Source organism: Colletes latitarsis, chromosome 14 (assembly GCF_051014445.1).
Source record: "Colletes latitarsis isolate SP2378_abdomen chromosome 14, iyColLati1, whole genome shotgun sequence".
Classification (NCBI taxonomy): domain Eukaryota; kingdom Metazoa; phylum Arthropoda; class Insecta; order Hymenoptera; family Colletidae; genus Colletes; species Colletes latitarsis.
Window position 1 is genome coordinate 25027919 of NC_135147.1, and position 23706 is coordinate 25051624.

Genomic DNA, 23706 nt, shown 5'->3' on the forward strand with positions numbered 1-23706 from the left:
TCGAACGAAATAAACGTTTCCATTTCTTTCACCGATCGTGTAAATATTCGTAATCCGTGGTATTGAAATGATTTTCATATTTGAATAACTTTCATCGTGTTTCCTGAATCGTTAAATATTTTTCTTGACGTTGTATATGGTCTATATTATTTTTGTATTCAATTTAATCGGTCGATATTAATTAATTGTCAGAATTACCTAAATTGGTGCAGTATTGCCTTAATTGGAGTGTATTTAAATATACAAACAAACATGTTTTATTAATATTATTTCAAATTTCGAGATATTGATTCAATATGCCCCACTGTGTCATACGTATCAAATTCTGGGATGTTTGAACCGACATAGTCGCGCACACGTACAGGGTGTCCCTCCAATTTATAACTCCAAACTATTTTCGAAAAAAATAGAAACAAAAAGGATATTTTAAATACTAAACTCAGAATTTAGAATTCGGAAAGCAAAATATATGACATCTCGTCAACATTGACAATCCAAATGGTGTGCAATCTCTATAAACGTAATTAATTAGCCATTAGAGCAAAATCGAAAATTCTGTTACGGTAATTGTTACAGCATCGATTACACATTTACATTTCAATCGCCTCGTTGGCATTTTCACACGAGAGAGAAGATATTTTTTATGATTTGGCAATTTGGAAAGTTGGAGGAAACCTATGAAATGTTTCACAGAGCACCCGGTATTTCCTAGCCAGACCAACCAGACGGAAATCACCGAAACGCTTCAAAGTTCCCTCGAAAATGATACCGTTGAAAATTCGTCGTCAACCGAATCGAAGTCAACTCCGTGACGTCAGTCCCTCAAATGGATATATGGATCCGAGCACGAATTAAGCGCTGAATTTTTTACCACCCACACAGCGCGAGTGGAGCAAATATCGCGTCTGCTCGCGTGTAACTCTTCTCCGATATTTCGCAACCACTCTCTTTCGCGGCGAAAGAGCGACGCACAGATTAAAAAAACACCGTCGCCCAGATTCTAGAGCACTTTTTCCCAGCGATAACGACGTAATTTCTATTCATGATTCGGCTGATGAAAATGTAATCGAGTGGTCTGGTGCGTTTGTACGTTGGATTCTGCCTTCTGGAACCAATCTGTGCCTGTGCTCAACCTTCGTTGGTGCACCAAATCACTCAACGCGCGTTATCCAGTCTTTTTTAGAGTCAGTCGGTACATTAAACGAAGGGGTTGAATAATCTTCTAGTTTGAGAGAAACTTGAAAATTTTCATATCTACCGAAGAAATATATTTTCGGTCCTGCTTGTATTAAACAAAGTTTGTACGAGAGGACAAAGGATCGTTTAATCGGGGAACCGTTCTTCTATTTGGCGGATAATTTCGTTCAACTGCCAGAAAATGAAAGGCAATGACCTCCCGCGAAATTATACGCGGATTTACCGTGTGCCAAACACTCTAAGTCTCATTATAATATATTACTACTGTAAATTGCGGCCATCGCGGCGGCACGGCGTCCGCGTCGCGTCACATAAATAATATGTTTCGCATAGATTTCCGAATTCATGAATATGAAACGCGCTCGCGGATAGGACGACGCGGTAAAACGTGCTCTCGTCCGGCCAGAGACGAAGTTTTTGAAATTAAACGGATACCCAGCGAACGGTTCGTGTTTACTCGTTGCTACCAATTACCGTAAACGCACCGAAACGCGTAAGTTCTGTCCGTCGATAACAATAATTGCTCGATGCCGCCCCTTTCGATTTCGGGGGAGACTGAAAATTGTATGGACAGCGGACGAAACACTCTACGCGAAATAACTGCGGAGACAAACGTTTGGAACAAAGGAAATTACTTTCCCATTGTCCGTCGTTTCGAGGGTTTGGAAATTTTTTAATAATTCGCTCTAGTCTAAACAGAAATATCGATCCGCTAATTTTTATTTAAATAATAATACGCGTCGAGTATCCGCGAGAACGTTGTAAAACGATAATGGGGTAAACGCGGAAATTGCTACGCGGAATTAAAACCGCGACGGCTGGACGCAATTTCATAAAGGGAAAAAAGGAAATCAGGCGCGTTGCGATGGATTTACATATGCAAAGAAGTTACCGAACTCATGTTTTGCAAAGCGTTCTTTTCCGTAAGCGCGATTACGCGCGCGGGGTTTCGAGGAAAGGCGGTCCAGAGTTACGGAAAGCGGTAATCCGGTTCTTGCTTGGAGCCATTAGATTAAACGAGATACATCAAAAGCCGAACGTTCGCGATACTTTTGCCCACCCACCTAACCCCGTCTGCTCGTGGTTCGGCGAGATTAATAAGTAACGCTGGTCGCGAATAAATTACAGCGTGTTACAGCCGCCGTAGAATTTGCCGCCAGAAACGATGCTCGATGGTCTTCCATTAATCTCGTTAAATGAGAAAAACGTGTCCCAAGGAGAGAAACAGATTATACCGTTCACCGTAACTTCCATTTGCGGCATTAAAGAGGACACGACGGGGGCGGCCCGGGGAGACCAAGAAACGGCCTTTGATAACGTTTACGTGACACGCCTACATTTAGATGGTAATCGGAATGCATTATGTACAATTTGCGGCTTTTACGCCCTTGGCGACAGCGCTCGAGTCTCGCGGAACCGAAAGAACGATAAAACTAACGTCTTACGTACGAGCATTAAGCATCATCCGCAAATTCAACAACAAAATTGGTTAACCAAACGGAGGCGTCGTTAACATCCGACTAATATGCGCCACGACATGAATGAAACTTTATTTACAGCGACGGAAATCATGTTATAAACATTTGTCAATTTTTGTGGAGGAAGAGACTTTCAAGTTTCTAAAGTTGCTAGATTATACATATTTAATTTTAATTGTGGAACAAAATGTAATTCTAACCTTGAAGGTTACGATTGTATTTATTTAATTTTCAGTATGAAATAAAACGGAATTTTTACCTTGAAGTTTGGTTACAGAGTACGCTGTCGTCTCGTGTTGACCAAGACTGGACAGCCTGGACAGAAAATGGCTGATCTCTGGAAGATGTAGGATCTCCCAAAACTTCGATACACTTAACACTGACTAATCCTTAACGAACGAAGGAACGGAATCGAATGATCGCAGGTTTGTCGAGGCAGGTAGCTCTCATCCCCACTCCAGTGACCCACGCGACATCGTCTACGTGACTTTTTCAATTTCCACCGTGTCCCGTCTGTTTACAAGAGGCTCGGGCAAGGTGAAAATAGTTTGGAGCTTGTTCAATTGCTATCGAATGCAAACATACCGTTCTTAAATTCCTCTACTGTTGAATATTACCAAGTACTGTGGTAAATATTACGAACTATGATTCCTCAAGAGTTTTTCTTTGAATTTTTATACATGAAAAGCTTGTATATTCGGTGAAAAATTTAGCTCGAGGTGTTTTTTACTTTTAGGAGAACTACTTTGACTACAGAATTCAATTTTGAACAAGCTCCAAAGCTGTGACAAATTGTGTTATCGTGTGACACTGTTACAACCAAAGTAAAACATAGCAATTATTTTCTGAATGAAAATGTTTTCAATTATAAATGATCGAAATTGTATTTCTGATAGCTGATACCAACGAGGAAAATTTGTTCATAGGTAACAGTTGCAATAGAATTTTCCCTGCGATTTGTTTTGCGTCATCGATTCTGGTTATCAGCAATTCGAAGCAAAAGTTGCACTATTGCTAATGGCGAAACATAAACCACAACGCGAAGCAAAGGGCTTGATTGGTCGAACGCAAACCGGAAAAATATTTTCGTCATCGATAACGGATATATGAGCGACAGAAAAATATTTCTTCCATCGATAACTGTTGTGGCCGACAATCAAGTTTCGATCGTGAATAATGCTTATTGCGTGACCAAAAATTTCAAAAATCGACGCTCTCTGGTCCCGTTGTTTTGTCAAAAATCTGCCTCAGGTTTCTGGTCCCTGATATTAAGCATGCACTTGTATCGTATCACTGATTATACCCAATAAATCAATTAAAATACAATGATGGTTGATTTCAATTACAATCGAATAGACATTTTCCTGTAACCTTTGCTCTACAAAATCCTGGACGTCCCCAGGACTCCATCAACTTCCTGCCACCCCCCAAGCATCGAGCACGCGACTCCTCCACTCGCTAAATTAAAATCGGTCAAACCCTACGCGCTATTGTGGAAATGACCTCTCGGTTGTAACGATCCACTAAAAACGTTCTGAAATTGCATCGAAATCGTACCGGGCGTTTTAATTAAACTAAATTGACGTCCTTTAAATTTTCCAGCGATCGCGTGCTCTATCCAGAACGCTTCTCCAACGAGATTGCCCCGAAACTGAATATCGAATTCAAAAAGCGTAACCTCCCCCTCCTGTTGGACGACGAAACATTATCCCCCCGTGCCGCGATAGGTCCCTCTCGTATTTGTTCATCGATCATCGTGCCAAACGTTCCTCTAGAGCAAATTTATAGCACCAATTTACCTCTCTATCCATTTTGTACCCGTTCCAACGATTTTCCTTCGCCCCCTCCCGTCCAGCGACCTTCGGGGGAAAGCGATTCTCGAGTGTCGTCACTTTTCACAAAGCCCCACGTCCTTGATCACCGCCTGGTGATCGTTTCGCCGCGCGATAATGGAGTATGGCTGTAAACCGATCGGTCCTCGATGTATAATCCCGGTAGGCGGTCGTATCCGCGGGCTGCTGCGTAACTGTTTCAAATATTCAGCTTTCGCGGCACCGACCGCGCGCAAATGGGATTTTTCGACCTCCCCTCCATAGCGTGTCGTTTGATCGCGCTGTAATTGCACTCGAAAATTACCGGACGTTCACGTACGTATACCGTTGATGCTCCAGCCGTCTGGAAAATGAGAGTCTGATCCCGTCTGGCTGCGAGTATTATCATACAGAATTTTAAATCGCCGTGATTGTGCAGCGTCCTGCCCGGTCTTGTGACAGGAAATTGGTACGCTCTTTACCGCGTTCCAGTTGCACGCGGACGTTTTTACACACACCCTCGACGAACGGTGTACCAAGAGAGAATTTTCGTGGAACATTCATTCGAACGATCTTCGTACTCGCGAATCGTACCGAAATCGACGTTTCTGTTTTTCTTTTTAGTTCGCTTGTTTCAGGAATGTACGAATCTCTTACTGCTGATAGCCTCGAAAATAGAGGACGTCGGATCGCCCTAAAAACGGGTCGAACTCCCCCGGCCGCGAAAATGGTCAAACATTTGCAGGGAACCCAACACTTGGTTTTCTCGTAGAGATCAGCTCGAGCGATTTCCGAACCCTTGGCTGTCCCGTGGGTCTATCGATTCCTCCAGTCAGTCGACTGCATATCCATCGTCCTGGCGACCATTGTCCGCTCTAACGACGAAGTAGAATCAGCCGGACGATAATGGAGCGTCGATGTAAACGGATCAAGCGTTCGATAATCCGTCGTTCACGGAAGAACTCCAGCTGGCGCGAGTGCCAAAATGTGGGCCAGTACGTTCTGGGGCTGCGACCCGATTACGTATGTGTGTTCAGATCCCTGATAAAGCGGATGTTATCGCCGCGAGACATCTTGTTCCCTTGGATGATGGTGCCTGATCTTCCTTGGGGTCGTCCGACACAAGGTGAGACTCACGTTTCGCAGATTCCCTATCGCCGCTATTCTCTCTGCGTGGAAATGAAGCGACCTCCATCGACGAAAAGAAAGCAGTTATCCTTTTTGGTCGTGACACGATCCATTCCCCGTTCGATCCGTTCGAACGTGGTCATCTTAAAATATTTCACCGAGGAGCACATTTTATTCACGAAATTTCACATTCCTAAACTCGGTTTTACATGGAGAAGAAAATTTTGTTAAATTATTGGACAAACGATACGATTATATACGTAAGAAATGTATGAAATACAGGATGTTCGGCCACTACCTCGGAAAAATCTTAATGGGGGATTCTAGAAGCCAAAATAAGACGAAAATCAAGAATGCTAATTTGTTGATGGAGACTTCGTTAAAAAGTTCTTAACAGTTAAATTGAAAAATTTCAAATCGTTTTAGAAAAATTATTTTCGGTTGCAAGGGTCGATTATAATCACTTTTGATGAATAGATATACCACCGAAATCCTACCCAGTTTCGGGAAAAAAATTCGAGAAGGTGTGAAATTTTTCGACAAAATTAAAAAATTTCAAATCGTTCTAAAAAAAATTATTTTTGATTGCAGTGATCGATTACAATCATTTTTGGTCATTAGACATACCCCCGAAATCCTACTCAGTTTCGAGAAAAAAATTCGAGGTGTGAAATTTTTCGACAAAATTAAAAAATTTCAAATCGTTCTAAAAAAATTATTTTTGATTGCAATGATCAATTATAATCATTTTTGGTCATTAGACATACCCCCGAAATCCTACTCAGTTTTGAGAAAAAAATTCCTTAGAGAAAATTTAATGTCTGACCATACCATTGATATGTTTCACTGAATTTTCATGCGAATCTTTAAAACGTCATAACTTCTGAACGGATTGGACGATTTTAATGTTTAAAAAAGCAAACTACGCGTATTTTGATGGAGAATACATACAAATCGCAAAAATATTGAAAAAATTGCTCCTTGACCCCGTAAAGTTAGAAAAACCCCATCAAAATGGTCCAATTTTCAAACAACCATAACTCCTACAATAGTGAATATATTTCAATGAAACTTTTTTCTGAAGTAGAGCTCATGGACACCTACAAACAAGTATTAGACAACTTTTCTGTAGGGCGTCAAATAAAATTATCAAAAATGAAAAACTATCCTACTCACTTTCGAGAAAAAAATTCAGTACTGGCGGAACTTTAAACGTTAATAACTTCTTAACGAAGCCACCATCAACAAATTGGTATTCTTGATTTTCGTCTTATTTTGGCCTCTAGAATCTCCCATTAAATGTTTTCCCAGGGGTGGCCGAACATCCTGTATATGAATATGCAGATTCAAGAAATTCTTGAATTCATATTTTATTAATAACATGTTAGATATCAGAATATTTCGTCCCTTAAATGACAGTTTCGCTTACGAAACTCGAACCACGAAATGGGCATACAATTTCACGCGAATAAAATTTGTTTTGCAGCATAATTTCCACGGTAAATTCCGCCCTTACAGTGCCGCCCACGCGACTCGAAGCGAGGCAACAAGCTGACGCCTGAAAATCGATAGTTCGCGGTAGAATTTTGAAACAGGGAACGACTTAAACACGGCTCTGTAATTGGTGAACCGAGAAGATCGAACCAGATGTCCCATTGCCACGGTTTCCTACCCTCTTTTCCCCTCGTCATCTTCAGCGATTATCGCCACTGTGGCTAAACGAAATAAATCGAATCTTTCGTTCGCCCCGATCCTCCATTTACACGCGATGCTTTCATTTCCTCTCGCAAATGGAAAAATTATTCGTGCACCGAGCCTCTTATAAATCATCCACCCCTTTAAAAATTAACAACGACGAACACCTCGCGATTCTTCGACCGAGGATAATAAATATGCTAAGACATTTATAGTAAACGTTTTATAAATACCCAACGAATAAGATTTCGTTTCGTTTCTTCTCTGCTGAATGAGACAGAGAATTATCTTCTTTGCGTAGAACTTAGTTCTTCTTACGATTTATTTAAAACGTTTTTAACGAACGATGGACATAAAAAATTTATTTTTGCACAGAACGCATCCATTTGATTTAGATTATCTAGAACATCCTTTGCTTCGATATAAATCTCAGCGAGTCTGTTGCTAAATGATCGTTTGTGAAAATAAACGTTTCTAAAAACAATGATCACCGAATTCGAGGTCCGTCTAGGATCTTTCGAGCTCTTCGGTGTACTTGTTGTAACCGATGCTGGGTGAAAACTTCTCTCGAAACGGCTCGCGATATCGCGCCAAGCTAAATTCGCCGTAAACTCGTTATTTTCTGCCTTCATAATTTTCTTGGTCGTCCCTTATCTTTGCCTCTGTGCAAGCAGAAAAGCATTCCTAGTACTTCAAGCATTCTTAAGGGCACGGTTGCTCGGGACCAGACGTCTGAGACGTTCGTAAACGATTTCCACGCGTTTCGTCCGCAACGGAACTTCTCCCAGTATTTGCATCGCGCATCAATGGCGCCGCCAGGAATAACGTTGCCTTTGTTTCCGCTGAAAAATTCCTTCAATTTGCACGACGAGCCCGTTACAGGGAACGTTCAACGACATTTACGTGAAAGAAAGAAATTAATTTCTACAGAATTACATTTCCATATGAAATTAATAACGAAATATTCGACTGGAAGACGAAGGTTGTGTTTCAAATAAAATCTCATCTTTTCTTAAGGAATGTGTACAAATACGTGTACTAAAAAAGTAATTAGAACGTGAATATTGATGTAGATTTAATCTCCAGTAGAATCTGTCTATTTTTACGAAATGTGCCTTGAACGCTACCAAGCAACGAAGAATTACCATTGTGGTTCTATTAATATTCTGACAAGAAGCCGGTGAATATTACGAAACGAAGGAGATTTTTAAGAATATTGGAACGCCCTGGGAGGAAGCTCCGAGAGATAAATACGACTACACAAGGCGTAAATCGGGATTGTTTCATTTTCCATGCTGTCCATCCGCGCACAGCCACCGTTCCCGAGATGAAAGCGCAAAGACGTCACTTTCCCTCCTCGTGTTTCTTTATTTCGCCCGGGCTGACTTGGTCGCCGGTAGAGAAAAAGGTAGATTTAAAGCGACCGAAATTAAATCTTGCTTCTTCCGCGTCGAGAAGAAAGATCCACCGACGAAAGAAGAGGGCCCAACGTCTACTTAATCACCGGGTATCCGTTACGAAGGTGTTCCTCTAATTATGTGCGCGACATTTTTATCTCCCTGTCCGCCAATTTGCATAGCGATTCCTTGGGTAAATCAGTCTGGGAAGGAATTTCCTCTAATTACATTCTTCGTTTATCCATAGCTCAACGTCGGTTCCTCGTAAACTGACGTGACAGTTGCCTCGGGGACGACGGCTTGAAACTAAGTACGTGGTTTTACAATGCATAATGCGATCCGGAAGCCCGGCTTCTAACCGTCGTCCCAATGATACCTTCCGGTTTCCCCTTGGCGCGTTGGCTTTTAATTATCTTACCAATCGGATAACGCGAACTGTCGTCCCCTTTGATTCCCTTTCAGCCGCGTTCCTTTGTCTCCGAGTCCCCTTTTCTTCCTACGACCGATCTCGATTACTTCGAAACGATCCTTCCCGGTGAATTTGATCTCGAGATTTTCTCAAATATAAAGCAGAACTGACAGCAACGACTTGGTTGCATTAAATAATCAAGTAAATGAAAATTATTGTCTCTCCACTTTTCAGCGGTTCGATTCAGATTATTTTCTTTTCGTTTCAGTATTTTTTTTTGTTTACCGTCACCGCAAATAACGAAGTACATTTTTCACGCGGTACTCTGTCCTTTTCGAATTCAATATCATCCAAGATGGAGCGCGACCAGCGACGAAGTTCGATCGGTCCCTGGATGCAGCTCGAAACGAATCAATCGTGGGCAATTTGGGCCGATCGAGCGGTCGCGAAAGAATTCCAGAACGTTCCAGCCGGGCTGGGATTCCCGTAAAGCAAAATCCAATGGCCCACGGGGCGCGATACGTCGCATCTTCGGTGCTATCGTTTCGGGATATCCTGTCCTCCGCGGGACACGCTCTCCATTGTCATCGTTGTTCCGCCCCGCGAGCACAAAAGCAACGGATTCCATGAATTTCCACCGCCCAATCTTTTTTCCCAATCTCGCGCGACCTTCGAACCGTGGAACGGATACGCTACCTGTCGGAACTATGGTGCGAAAACTTTCTGAAAAACGTGTAATATTCGATGAAAACGCGTATCGTCTTCGATGGTACTTTCACAGACGCAAGCTTTTACGATCTTCGCTTTGATCCGTGTTGAAGACGAAATTTTGTTCAGTCAAAAAAACGTAGAATAAATTCTTGTGATATTGACAGATGCAAGTTGTATCGAGGATGAATTATTCTTATTTTTAAGATTAAAAATTAAGGAAAATTGATATCAAATTTTGTTTAGTTAAAAAAAACGTGGAATAAACTCTCGTGATATTGTACGATCTTGACAGATGCAAATTGTAATCTGAAAACATTCAGATTGTTTCTTTAAATATAAATTCGCCATCGAGGAGGAATTACTCTTATTTTTAAGATTAAAAATTAAGGAAAATCGATATCAGATCTTTAAACTCGAATGCTGCTTTGAATAATTTCACGCGACTCGAATACCGAATCAAACGTGTAATTCTCGAAATGACAATCGTAAATAGAACGTATGATCCTCTAAAGAGTACAAGATTCTCTCTGTAACATCGTTTCATCCCCCACAGTCTGGATCTCGTTTTATTACTGGCGTCGTTAGCAGACGCCGAGGACCCATATATCAGTGGCCTCTCGTAACTCCCCCCTCCGTATTTCTATTCGGCCAGGAAGGGAGGGGGTTAAATTAAGTACACTTGCGAACTAATACCATCGAACAAGACAACTTGAAACTTGTTAGAAAATATAATTTCACCGCGTGAGCCGCCGTCCCCGATGCAATCTCAGGCCGCCTGCTTGTCTTCCGCGTCTTTTTCTCCCTTGTTCGCATCTGAAAATTGAATGACGAAGTATAACGCGTTCGCCCTTCCGTTCGTCCAACTTCCTTTTACCCGTAGACATTCCAAGTTATCGAATTTTCCTCGCAGATTGTTCAAATATTACGTTAAGTTTGCTCATAAGATTGCAACCCAGTCTCGAAATAAAACAGCCTGCTCTTATATAACTTCGGTGTTTCGTGTTTCGAGCACGCGGCATATCAATCACAAACAACCGGGGTAGTATCGGGTAATGTTTACGTTAGACAGGCGACACGGAATAAATTCACTGCTCAAGGCCACCGAGAAATCCTCCCACCCGCTCCAGACATCGTTTTAACGCGTGAACTTTTACGTTGGCGATTTTTTGTGCCGTTCTCTTAGAGGGTTTTTTTAACTAAATAACGTAAAATACCTTTTAGAGAAGTAATTCTATGGGAAGGAATGGTTTTACGAAAATTGTTTCGGTACGGAGGGGAACGTTGCGAAGAATAATGCCGCCATATCAAACTTTAAGTTTTATGGAGGAATAAGGTGGAGGGTTTTACTGCCATCTACCCAGTTACTTTCACCCCAAGTTGTTTGATCTAAAACACCGAATAACCCTTACAAAGTTGACTGAAAGGGGAACGCTTAATTTTTTTACGAAGCTATGAAAAATTTTAAGTCGATCGAAAGAGTGAAAACGACGATTCTACTAAAAACGAAGGACAAGACACCGAAGAAAAATCTATTACCGTAATACTCGAGTTGTAATTGCGTTTTAAATAAGTGAATAAAGAAATAATAGATTTTTCAGCCGCCATACGAGTGCTTATGGTATCTCTACGTTTGTAATTTCTCATGTAACGATATTCCTAATATCCTCAGACCTCATTTTGATCTGTTCAGTATAAAAACACAAGCTGTTCGTATCAAACGAGTCACAGGAAATTTTTAATTATAAAGAAACATACGAACACGATATTTACGACGATTCCGACGATCTATACGAATTGTTAAAAGTGATAATTGCAAGTTTGTTTAAAATAGAGACTCGAATATTCACCGCGCGCTCGCGAAGGTGTGAAGAAGATGGTCGTCTGGAGGAAGGGCGACAAGTTTCGTCGAACAATGAAATTACCTTCGAATCACTCGCCCAGGCAATCAGTCGTCCGCAAAAGGAACCCGATAGACAAGATCACCAAGACGTCAGCGAAGATCCCTATGAAGCAGAGTCCGACAGCGAGCGCCGTAATCCACATCAGATCCAACGTTATCGCATCAAGACAGCCCGGCCGCCGCGCGATCTTCTCCCCGCTGTTATCGTCTTCGTCGTAGCTAAGTACAGAGGGAACATTCGACGAAGTGAAGGAGGGACCCATCCACCCGCTTTTCATCCCTATCTTTCCCTCTTCCACTTCACGGGACGGAGAGGCAATGGCGTAGCCCCGCCAAAACACAACGCGCGAACTTCCTTCCCTTTCGAAACTGTATCAAGTACTCCTGTCGTGTAATTCCCTTTACGTCCCGTTCGATTCGTTCGCGAGATCGATACTCAGCGAAAGAGAAAGACATTTTTAGAACCAAAACAGGGAAGTTAACCGAATAATATTTTTAAGGAGTGGGGAGGGTTGAAAGTTACAATAATTACAGTGACATCGTTTAATTTCTCACGGAATTATATCTCGATTACTTGGAAAGCGTAAATTAATTAATACTGGAGCTAAACAGCCAGGGGCTGAACATTTGAATAGAGGGTTAAACTCTGTATAACCAGCTGTAACTTTGCGATAACATATCTTATATGATTAAGGCCAGGTCGGAATATTAAGTCGATTATGCAATGAAGTTATATAAAATACGTATTTATTGGGATTGGGTACTGCAATTTGGGGAAATACGATTTTTAAAGATCAGTTGTCTCGAGTAAAAAATTCACGATAACAGGTTAATTCCCGTGATAATCCTCGATCGTAGAATCTCGACGTACGCTGGTCTTACGCGAATTGTTTTAACCGTAAGGAGCGATTATCGCTTACGTGCAACCAATTTGGTTGATTATATGTACTAACAACTCCCTTGTCCCAGGGTAAACGCTATAATAATACAGGCACGATTGTTGTAACACTGCGAATCACTGGCTCGAAATGTAACCGTAACTAAACAAAAACATAGAACTAAGTAAACTTCTAGAATTGAATTGCTGGCTACGTCACTGGGGGACCGGGAAAGAGGGGAAACTGGTGAATATGAAGTGGCGCTGGCGTGGCTCCTCTTCGGTGTAACCCTCTCTCGGTGCCACACTAATGAGACGCAAAAGCTTTTGCGCTTAAAGGGTGACGACGCCGCAACGTCGATTAAAGAATGTCGCCTGTTTCGTGCCTCGTCTCCCCCCGCCGTTATCAACGCGATAACGGGCCCGTGTCTCGCCCCCTAACTTCCGTTCTCCGCTTCCCAGACCTTCCTAGTCACTTCCTTCCTTTTTCGCCCAGAAAAAAAGCCATCGAACACGAGATCAAGATTCTGGATTACCGGACGACAAAATTAGAAACCCCTGGGAAAAAATCTCACAATTTATTAACGATAAATCACTCCCCAACACCCTATAGGCTTATCTTCTCAAATATGTGCATGCTCTAGTCTCTTGTATAGAAGCAGATTTTTGCTTTTAACACTAAACTTACAGACGCTTCATGTATACCCATTCCTACCAGTAAAACGACCAGTCTTTCTATTTCTCGTTTACATTCTTAATTAAATAAACAATAGGAATTAACGTATAATCAATAGGAATCGCTGAAACTTCTTTGGGTATGTAGTGTCAAAGTTAATGTAAAAATAAACATAAAAGACAAAATAAATTATGAAAGTAGTTATGTTCATTGGATAGAGGATGAAATTACCTTTAAAATGAGCGTTTGTGAGAGTCGATAGCTTTATTAGTTCCGGAGATATGAGGATTTTAGTTTCAAGTCGATGCGGTGGATAGTTTCGGAGATAGAAGGGTTGTTTACGTTTCATTCTCGTCAATGAACTCGCGCACGCGACAATAGTAAACAGTGCGTAGTAAATTCTTGGAAATACTACTACTTCCTAGTCACGTGACTGTCTCGACTCCCGCGCGACAAGGAGGTACGACGCGACGCGTCAGACGGAGACAGCGATAGTCGAATTAAGAAAAATTACCTTTTACATAAATTGCGATATCTCCGAAACGGAAAGTCGGATCGACAAAAACCAAAAGCCATTTTAAAGAGGAAGCTTTGCCGCCGCTAACAATGGCTCAATAATGAAGAAAATACTAATAATTTCGAAACTACAAGTAATTAAAGTTTTAGTAATTTCAATACGCGTTGGTAGTCCGGTTTAACACGGGAAGCGCCATAAGAGAATTTTTAAAAAATTACCTATTTACATAAATTACGATATCTCGAAAACGGAAAGTCGGATCGACAAAAACCAAAAACCACTTTAAAGGGGAGGCCTTGCCGCTTCTAACAATGTCTCAATTATTAATAAAACACTAGTAGTTTCAGAACTACAAGCGTCTAAAGATTAAGTATTTTTAATACGCATTGCGAGACTGTTCTGAGACGCGTATCGCGGGAGCGAGAAGGAGGTCCGAGCGTAAGACGAAGAAAAAGATAGTCGAATCACAAAAATTACCTTTTACATAAATTACGATATCTCGAAAACGGGAAGTCGGATCGACAAAAACCAAAAACCAGTTCAAAGAGGAAGCTTTGCCGCCGCTAACAATGGCTCAAAAATGGATAAAGCTTTAGTAGTTTCAGAACTGTACGTGTTTAAAATTTCATTATTTTTAATATACGTTAATAGCCTTTTCTAAGACGGCGAGTGGAATTTTAAAAATTACCCTTTTACATAAAGTACGATATCTCAAAAACGACAAGTCGGATCGACATAAACCAAAAGCCACTTTAAAGGGGGGGGCCTTGCCGCTTCTAAAAGCGACTCAGTTATACAAAAAACACGAATAATTTCGAAACTGCACGTGTCCAAAGTTTAACTTTTTTCTCAAAGTACATTCGCTCGAAAAAACTCTTTCCCTCGGTTCATTCTTTCGAAAATCGAGTCTGTTTTCCCCCGCGGAAAGCTCATCCAGATTTCCCAGTCATTGCTAGGGTCCCTGTGCACCGAACAATGCTCAAACAAACGTCCCGCTCTCATAATTAATTAAAACGCCCTGTCGTTGTTTTCCCTCGACATTGTTGTCCCGCCCACGCAACTCGCGACGCGTTTTACGGTTCGTTTTCATTTTCGTTCCCCCGTCCCCTCCCCCTCTCGAAACGTTCTCGTTGTCCGTCGCGCGAGACGTCTTTGCCTCGTCGCGTTCCCTGTCGTCTTAATTGCCCCATTGTTCGCGACGCTCTCCTACGACGTCTGCACGCGAACGCAAAGACGACTGCAAGGGAAAAGGGAGAAAAAGGGCATCCGGAGACTTCTGTTCCTCCTCAAACTCCAACCCCCCGCCCTACCGTCCCTCGGTCGCGTTCATCTTCGCCTCTTCGCCCCGGCGTTTTCACCGACACGTTGCACTTTTTCATTGGCACGCGTGCTGGTTTACTTTTTCGAGTTTCCGGGATTTTTCTGTTGTTCGCCGCGCCCATTGTGCCTCGAGTGCGGCTGCAAATGCGCCTCGGTGATGCAATTTTAACGGCAACGACTTCTGAGACGCGACATCGTCGCCGAACACGCTCCTGCGACGAATTAAATGGCGACGCGATCGAATCTTGCCGCGTTATTGATATTTCGAATCGACGAAAAGCGATTGGAAGAGGTGGGTTAGGGCCCCGAGTACTTGGAAAATTTTATTTGAATGTAAACACCGTAGAGAAAAGGTTGTGGAAAATATTCAAGTTTGAAAAATTCGTACGACAAATTAAATTCTTTAAACGCGTCTATTGAACTCTTCGAATTCCTATTTTAAGTTAAATACTCCGAGCGTTAAACGTATTCGTTAAATTTAATTCCCAACATTTACTCGTTAAATTGAGTTCCTCGAGTTTATTTATCGAATTATGTCCACGAGATTTATGTGTTCCGTCGAAGGGATTGTTCATCAAGTTTTTAAGTTAATATCGATCAACATTTCTGATATCCTGGGGATACCGAGAAAAATAATATATATTTTGCTCGGTAGCTAAACGAACTGCTTAACGAATTCTAAATATTGACGTTCTCGAAAACCTAACTGCGTACAAACAGAACGTACCTTACAATTTCGCGTTACTTTTACACGTGTTAGAATCTCATCCGTTTGCGAGATGATTATCGGCGCACTCCGTATGTTGAACTATGATCTTCTCACGGTAGGACTATATTTGTGTAACCGAAACTTCATTATGCACCAATCATGCATAATTCCTGAGCACATATAGGTTGTTTGTTGCAACGATTGCCACGGTTTAGAGAGGAAATATTACTAAAAGAAAACTCCACGGCATTCAGGATCGATTACAAAATGTAACATCAATATTTAAAAGTTGCTTTTTAAAATGGAACTCTGAGATTCTTCTTAAACAACTGCTAATTAAATATATATAGTTTTGTTTCTACACGTACGTTATGAAAAACATTGTACACCTTTTTCCCCCGCAAATATCCCACGTCTTATTCGAACCTACGTCTTGTTCGATCGTACTTTCGTTTCATCGTAAGAACGGCAATTAGGGAAAGGGCTGCGAAAGCTTCGTTCGTACCTCGTGATCCCCGACCGAGATTAGGAAAGCTATACGCCCACGTAAGGGATACCAACAGCGTAATCGAGGGGAAGAAGCACGATATATGTGCGCCAGATATCCCGCGATAAGAAAGATCGAGGCGATCTTTATCAGAGCCCGGGACGTGAAAGTTGTTAGAACGCGAACACCGGTGCTAGAGCGAAAAATGATCGTCGTTCAACTTTCGAACGTCAACATTATAGTTTCTCGGCTATCTCGAAACTTTTCACGTCGTCCACAATTTATCCGAGCCACGATGCAGTTCCTCCCGCGTACGCGCGCGTGTGTTTTTAGAAAAGAGAGCGGATAAAATTTTAGAAAATGTTGGGTATATTCCAAGCAGGAACGCGCGATCGAAGGGATTTATTCTCCGATCGAATGGCTTTCTCGTAAATCTTTGTTTGGAATAATTACGGTATCGGGGTAATAGATATGTTTGAGGATTGAAAAAACGGCCCTTTGGGTGGAATTCAAAGTCATTCTTTGGGGAAGTTTGTTCCGTTGTTTCTCGTAAATCCTAATTTGAAAATCGAACGCAATTTTCTGGTGAATTTATAGACTACGAACTAGTAATTACAATACAGGGGGGGGGGGGGGGTGAAATATGACTGGGTGGGATTCGGAGTGATATTTTTGGAGAAGGTTACCGTTGGTTAAGATTTTATATCGTGTAAAATAAAGATTAATAGCAATTCCGTAAATGTGTTTTATGGGCGAAAAAATGGATTTCTCTAACGTCGTGGACACAGCTCGGGGGAAATCTTTATAGCTCCGTGCAGTACAGTATTTTTATGAATCTCTCGGGTACGGGCAGACATGTCCATTTTCCGCGCGTCACAGAACCGTCCGCGCGCAACTTTATTCTCGCCGAATTCAGACACCGACGCCTGACAATAGTCATTTTCAATTTATTTCTGCACAAAGATTTACTCGCGCCAGCGAAACTGTACGAAATAGCGCGCGAATAATTAGAAACGACCACTGAAAAAGATATACGGTACCCACGCGAACGTGTTCCCTCTATCGGCAACGGGGTAGCTATTAAAAGAGCCAAAGCGACAAAAACATTTACGCTCGCGGAGTTATTCAGCGACCATTCGCAGTTTCGCGACGAGCACAAACCCGTCGACGACGCTTTCAAGCGCCTCCTTTGTGCCATACGGTTTTCTCCGTACACATCTAATTATGAATTAAATTCAACCCCTGCACGCTCTCGCTCTGCCATCCGCGCCATATTTCCATCCGCCCTCTCGTTCCCCCCGTCCACGAAAACACTCGCGTACGCTCGACCATATTTTTCCCACTCCCCCCTCCCCTCCCACCGTTCTGTCGCCCCTCTCGCCAGTTTTATGAGCCGTTTGTTCCGCGACTCTTCCGGCCGTGAAGCGTTTCCGTTATCGGGCGTGCTGCTTTTCCATGTACTCGCCGCGTTAATCGCCCTATTGTTCGTCGCGTCGGACGCCACTGTCTTGATCGTCTTCGGTAAGCCTCCTACGAATGTACGCGCCTAAGCCACCCGGTCGTACATGCACGGGAACAATACAGGGACGAGACCAAGCCGATAGACACGGGCGTCGTCGTGTATCGGGGACGAGCCAGCAGCCAGGCCTCTTCAAGGCGCCTCTGTATATTCACCCTCCACCCCCGTACAATGTGTGACACGCGAGTGGACCACCTGGGAAGGAGCTTAAAGGGGAATTACCAGACCCGAGGGACCGTCCGTATACCACGCAGCGGGACACCTACAGTAATTCCCGCCCTTTAGACGCTATTTTTGCCCCGGATTCAAGCAAACGTAATCGTTCGATACCAACTCTTGCGTTTATCCGACGATCCGTGTGCAATTTTTCATCCCCCTGGGGATTTATTCGTAAACATTTTTAAACAGAGATGATAAGATTCGTTTCAATAAATAACGAACAAAGTTGTTTATGCCACGGGTCTCTTCCCCTTTCTTCGATTCGATCCTTGAATCTTGGGGGAACGGTAATTCGAAATAGCAATTTAGGTCACCGCGCTGTTGGTACATTCGTTGCAAATATTGGACGCTGTTGTTGCTCTTTTGTGTCGCATTCGCGGGGATACAATAGCAGTTACGAGTGTGCTCGTACGCATCGAGAACCCCCTTTCTATTACAGAAACCATCCCCGTCGATGAAAGGAGAAACTCTCCTCAATCTTCGTTTCAGCTTTTATCGCAAGATAAGCTCTGATTACGATTGAAGACTCCTCATACGGTGGAACTCCATTTATCCGGCCCGGGGGGATGGACTCGAACAATAGAAATCGACGTCCGTGAAAATGGACTCGAATTTCGTACGACGACGATAATAAATGTTACTCGATCATCTTTGTCGCGATGTTACTCGTAAATCGATCGTCCAACTGTTTCTTCGCTTAACGGTAATTCCTAATTTTCTCTATCTTCTACTGTCTCGATTTAACAACCTGTCCCTCTTGTTAAAAGTTGGACCAGAAAATATTAGTGATAAATTGATAAATGGAGTCCAATTGTTCGTGCAGGTCCCGGTAGTTAATTTCTGTCGGTCGACCCCGGTAAATGAAACTTTCCGCCGGACTAACTAGCGGGTAGAAATTCATCTCGAGAAGGTATCAACGCGGGACGTGGAGCATATCGAGGCCGTTCCTCCGCAACGTTTCACGGATTCATCGTGGCCGGGTTTCTCAGAAACAACCCCGATAAGAAGAAACGCTCGAGTAGTCGGCTATACGAGGGATGTGTACCGAACGGTAATACTCGCGAACTCGCGAACTCGCGCCCGGACTTTCAATAAGCGTCGCGTCAACAATACCCTGTGTGTATCGTTCGCTTTTTACGGTCGCGGGAACAGCTGGCGTCACCAGCAACATCTCGAACGACACAATTAAGGGGATTTCTCGCGGCGCGAGCAACAAAAACGTCGACCCTACTCGCGCGTTTTTCGATCGCCCCTAATCGTCGTATCGTTTTCTTTTTAACGCGCGTAGTATACGAAAGTTACACGCTCGTGCGTGCAACATTGCTTCACTAGGGTTGGTAGTATCGCTTAAACTAATAATAATTAAAATAACAGAAACGACGAGAAACTGTGTTAGAAATAAATGCTATTCGAATGCTGTTATCGGCCTAACCTTGGGGATAGCGAGGATTGAACATTTTAAAAGGTTCTGTCCTTTTGTAGCAGAAAAAGAAAAAATATATCAAATAATAAAGTACGCTGAAGGCGAGTGAAATGAAATGAAATAAAGTGCACCGACGGTGAGATAAATAAAATAAACCGAACGGTGTAGAATGGAGTCCAGAGGCGAAGTTGTAAAAAGAAAACAGACTAACAAAGAGTTGCTACCGAGGCGCTAAAGATCGCCAAGCTGCGTGGGAGGAGGTAAGTTATAATAAGCGGATCTGTAGGAGAAAGAACCGTGATATTTGGATGTATGCTAAAGGAAGTGTGATAATGGGTCGTCGTCGAGTCTGGTGGGAAAGTATTCGTCTCGCTGACGATCACGGTTTTGCGAGGAGAAAATTAGATAAATAAGAAGACGTTGCTGTGGAAAGACTTTATGCATCAAAAGCAGAAATGGAGTACCATTAGTGGCGTATTTAACCAACGGGATTTTATTTAAGCCACATTTTTTTCGAGTTGACAACGAATGAAATAAATTTGTGAAACTTCGTCAATCAATTTGAGAACACCCCGTGCACGATTAGAAATCCACGCAGGGATAGGGAGTTTGACGAACGTTGTTCGACGATAACGATTGTGCGACGTTATCGATGATAAGAAATTAATGGGTCCATTTATTTCGACGAGCGCAAGCAACGTTGAAAAATGCACAGAACGAAACACACGAAGGCAGATATATTTTTTAGGAACGTACGAGTGGTTTGACGAATAGAATATTGATGAAAAATATGGTTAAAGTTTTTAATGATTTCCATATTGGTCTGATCGTGTACGAATGAATGGTAAAAAATGTATTTAACCTTTTCATTAAGATTTCTTGTCGATTGAACGTTTGCTTGTTTTTCTAGTGCTTCTCTCACACGTGTGTTGTACAAAATAACAGTCGGTAAATTAGTTGGTGAAAACGGTGGTTAAAAATGGTAGCAAAAATCAAGGTGTCATAGAACTATATTTGTCTCAATTTTCGTGGCTTTCTTTGTGCAAAACAATGATGAGGAGTGTTTTGTTTCGACGCTCGGTTAATTAACATAGCGAATTCTTAATAGTTCTGTATCCTGTGAAGGAAAAGCCATACTGAAATTAACTTTTCCACCGTATCGACAGAAATTTTGACATTTATAAAATCCTATAAAGTAGTGCCAGCTTTCGTCTGAAACCTATCAATTCCTCCGTGAAATTGAGAGATACAGAATTACCCGATTCGGTTTCAATATCGCTGCAACAACGAGGACGTATAAATTTTATAGGAGATTTGGCCAATGAAATAGCTTGTTTAATAACAAGGGAACAGCAGTCGCGGTACGTCTCCGAACACGTCGGAATGAAAAGTACAGAAAGCGTACGAACGCTCTTTATCGCGTTTCCGGATTTAACGGAGAAATCCGATTTTCCGGTAACGACGACGCTAACTGGAAATTCGCGAGAAAATCATTAGCAACTATTCTCTACGCGTAATCAAACGTTTCCAGAACTCAGCATACACGCTTAACAATAACGCGAAACGAGATTATCAGTTTCCTGTATAAGTGTAGCAAACCGAATAGCTTTTGAGCACGATTAATTAGAACCCACCCAATTAGTAATTAAATCAGTCGGTTCGATCTAATTTGGTTACGTTCGTAAATTTCTAAACATTTTGGTGTTCCTATGTTCTAGTTTTCGTTCAAATATAGTCGTTGATACTGCGATACCAAAAATGTAAAGAGACGATAAATTAAAAAAAAAAATTCTAATTTTATATCTCTAGATGTCGCGAAATGCAATTAAACGGAATATCGATTTTACCTTAAACGCGATCGTTCTGGTCAATCGTGTCTCAATCAACGGAAATCAAAACGAAGCACCTGGGAAAAAGGAGAAAGAAGGTGGAGCATTTCAACCGTGACGATCGTCGAACGAACTATTCTGAAAAAAAAGAACAGGGAAAAAGGGAATGAAAAAACAAAAAAAAAAAATGGAAAATGGAGAAAAGAGGCCGGTCGTAGATTTTTCCCGCGACACGAGCTACTCGACGGCATACGCGGAGAGTTCTCTTCGTGATGAATTCGCAGCGGAGCTTTTCCGCGCTTCCTCGTCACTGGTTTAACTTTCGAATCAATTTCGTCGCGTCGACGGACCGCCACCTGACGCGTGTCCTCATTGCTCCAAAAAATCGTTGGATCAACGTGACGAACAATCCGACTAACTCGACTGGCGCGAACGCTATCGGCCGATCCTCCACCGAGATGGTCAAAACTCTCGTCCGGATAACAATTTCGAATAAAAACGGAGAAAAAATATAAACAACTGTTTCTCCGTTGCTCGTCAAACCAAGCGAAACGTTTCAATTACGACACTAAACGAACAAGTTTAGAAAATATTTACCAATCTTTCTCAATTTTGTAGACCAAAGCGAAATTTAACCGAAGCAGATGGCGAATATTACTGCTCGCGACGTTTAATACTTTTTAATTAACAAAAAATAAGAAAAAAAAGAACATTCTAAATATTCCACATTTGAAACTCGAGACGTAAGGGAGCTCGTTTAATTTCTCGCGCAATTAGGCAACCGGAATGACAATATTTCTAGCTGCCGGTCCGTAATGGCAGCGCGTAACAGGCGACCGTAATATAAACTCAGGTTTGGAGTCCCGCGGAACGAAAGGGGACACGGAGAAGCGAAGAGGACTTGAAATTGCAATCCGTATCACCGGCGCGCGGTGTTTTCGAGACATTTTTCATCGCTCGAGTTTTTTTCTTTTTGTTTTTTGGACACCGGTCCGCGCACGCACGAACGAAGTTGCGTGACGTTTCGCCCCGGAGAGCGGCATCGATCTACTCGTTTCCAAGCCGTTTCCAGCCTCGTTTGTCCGATGGACGAACCCTCCCGTGCACTCTTTCACGGCATCCTCTTTGTACACGGCGGATAAAAATAATTTACCCATAATCACGAGCCCGCCCCCTCGGTCGCGCTTCGCCTGACAGGAAATGGCCAACGAGACGGGGACACGGCCAATCGCGTGACGCTCGTGAGTAGAATTTAGAATCGGGAAATTCGAGGAGAATCCGATGGGTACTCGCGTGGACGTCGATAGAATTTCGTAGATCGTATTGGAAGCTTTAATTGACAGTCGGAGGCACAATGGCCGGTCCTACCGTGTACAGCTTTGCACGGTGATTGGTCAATTCGGGGCATCGTAAGCTCTACTTTCAACCTGTCGAATTTCCCCCATGGAATTAAATTCACTTTGACTTAATGCTGAAAATTCACTTGTATTTCACTTTATAAGGAGATCGTTTCTATTTTACAGTAGTTCGAATAACGTGAAAACTAATCGTGCACTTTATTGTTAGCTTATCACGAACTTGGCAAATTCTACGGTGGAACATCCCGTCTATAGCGCTCTCGATTGTATTTAATAAAGGGAACTTCTGAAGACAGGCCTCATCTGGCTCGAAACGTCAAATCCGCATCGATTTAACGCACACCTGCTTCGCCCAACGAAACTTCTCTCGTATCAACTAAGCTAAACGGTATTTCGGAGCAGTACCGTATCCAGACAAATATTTCACCTCACCAGTTGGACGGTTAATCCGAACAGAACCACATCAACGATGATAAACGTACGTTAAGCTGATCGATATTTCGTTACAGTGGCGTTCCTAAATACCTATTTACACGCATGCTATTTCTACCTCTCTCAGAGTTATACGATTCAAGCTTGTAGAAACACCCTTGTACAACCACGCGGAAGCCATTGTTCTATTGTTCCGTTCCACGGGGCGCGATTGTTCGTCATCGACATCGGTTTCGCGGTTCTCCTGATTCGGTAAATAATGACGCGTTGTTCCATTCGCGCGAACCGAACGCGCTTCGTTTGGGCGTAGATCCAAGATATCTCGCGACACGCGGTGCAACGAAAAACCAGTCGATTCTTCGTGTAAAATTGAGTCGAAAATATGGTACGAGATTTTTTCTTGGGGGACGTGGATTCCAGGAAAATTGATTTCAAAAATTCTTGGAGCACGGGCTTGATTGGTAAATCTCGACCCATAGGTGTCTCTAAATAAATATATTTTGTTTATTATAATGGAATATATATAATTAGTTTAATTACTTATTATTCTTCTCGTAAATTATGAAAACTCTTCCGCGTGCACCAAACAGTTTCAGAATTGATTTTCTCGAAAA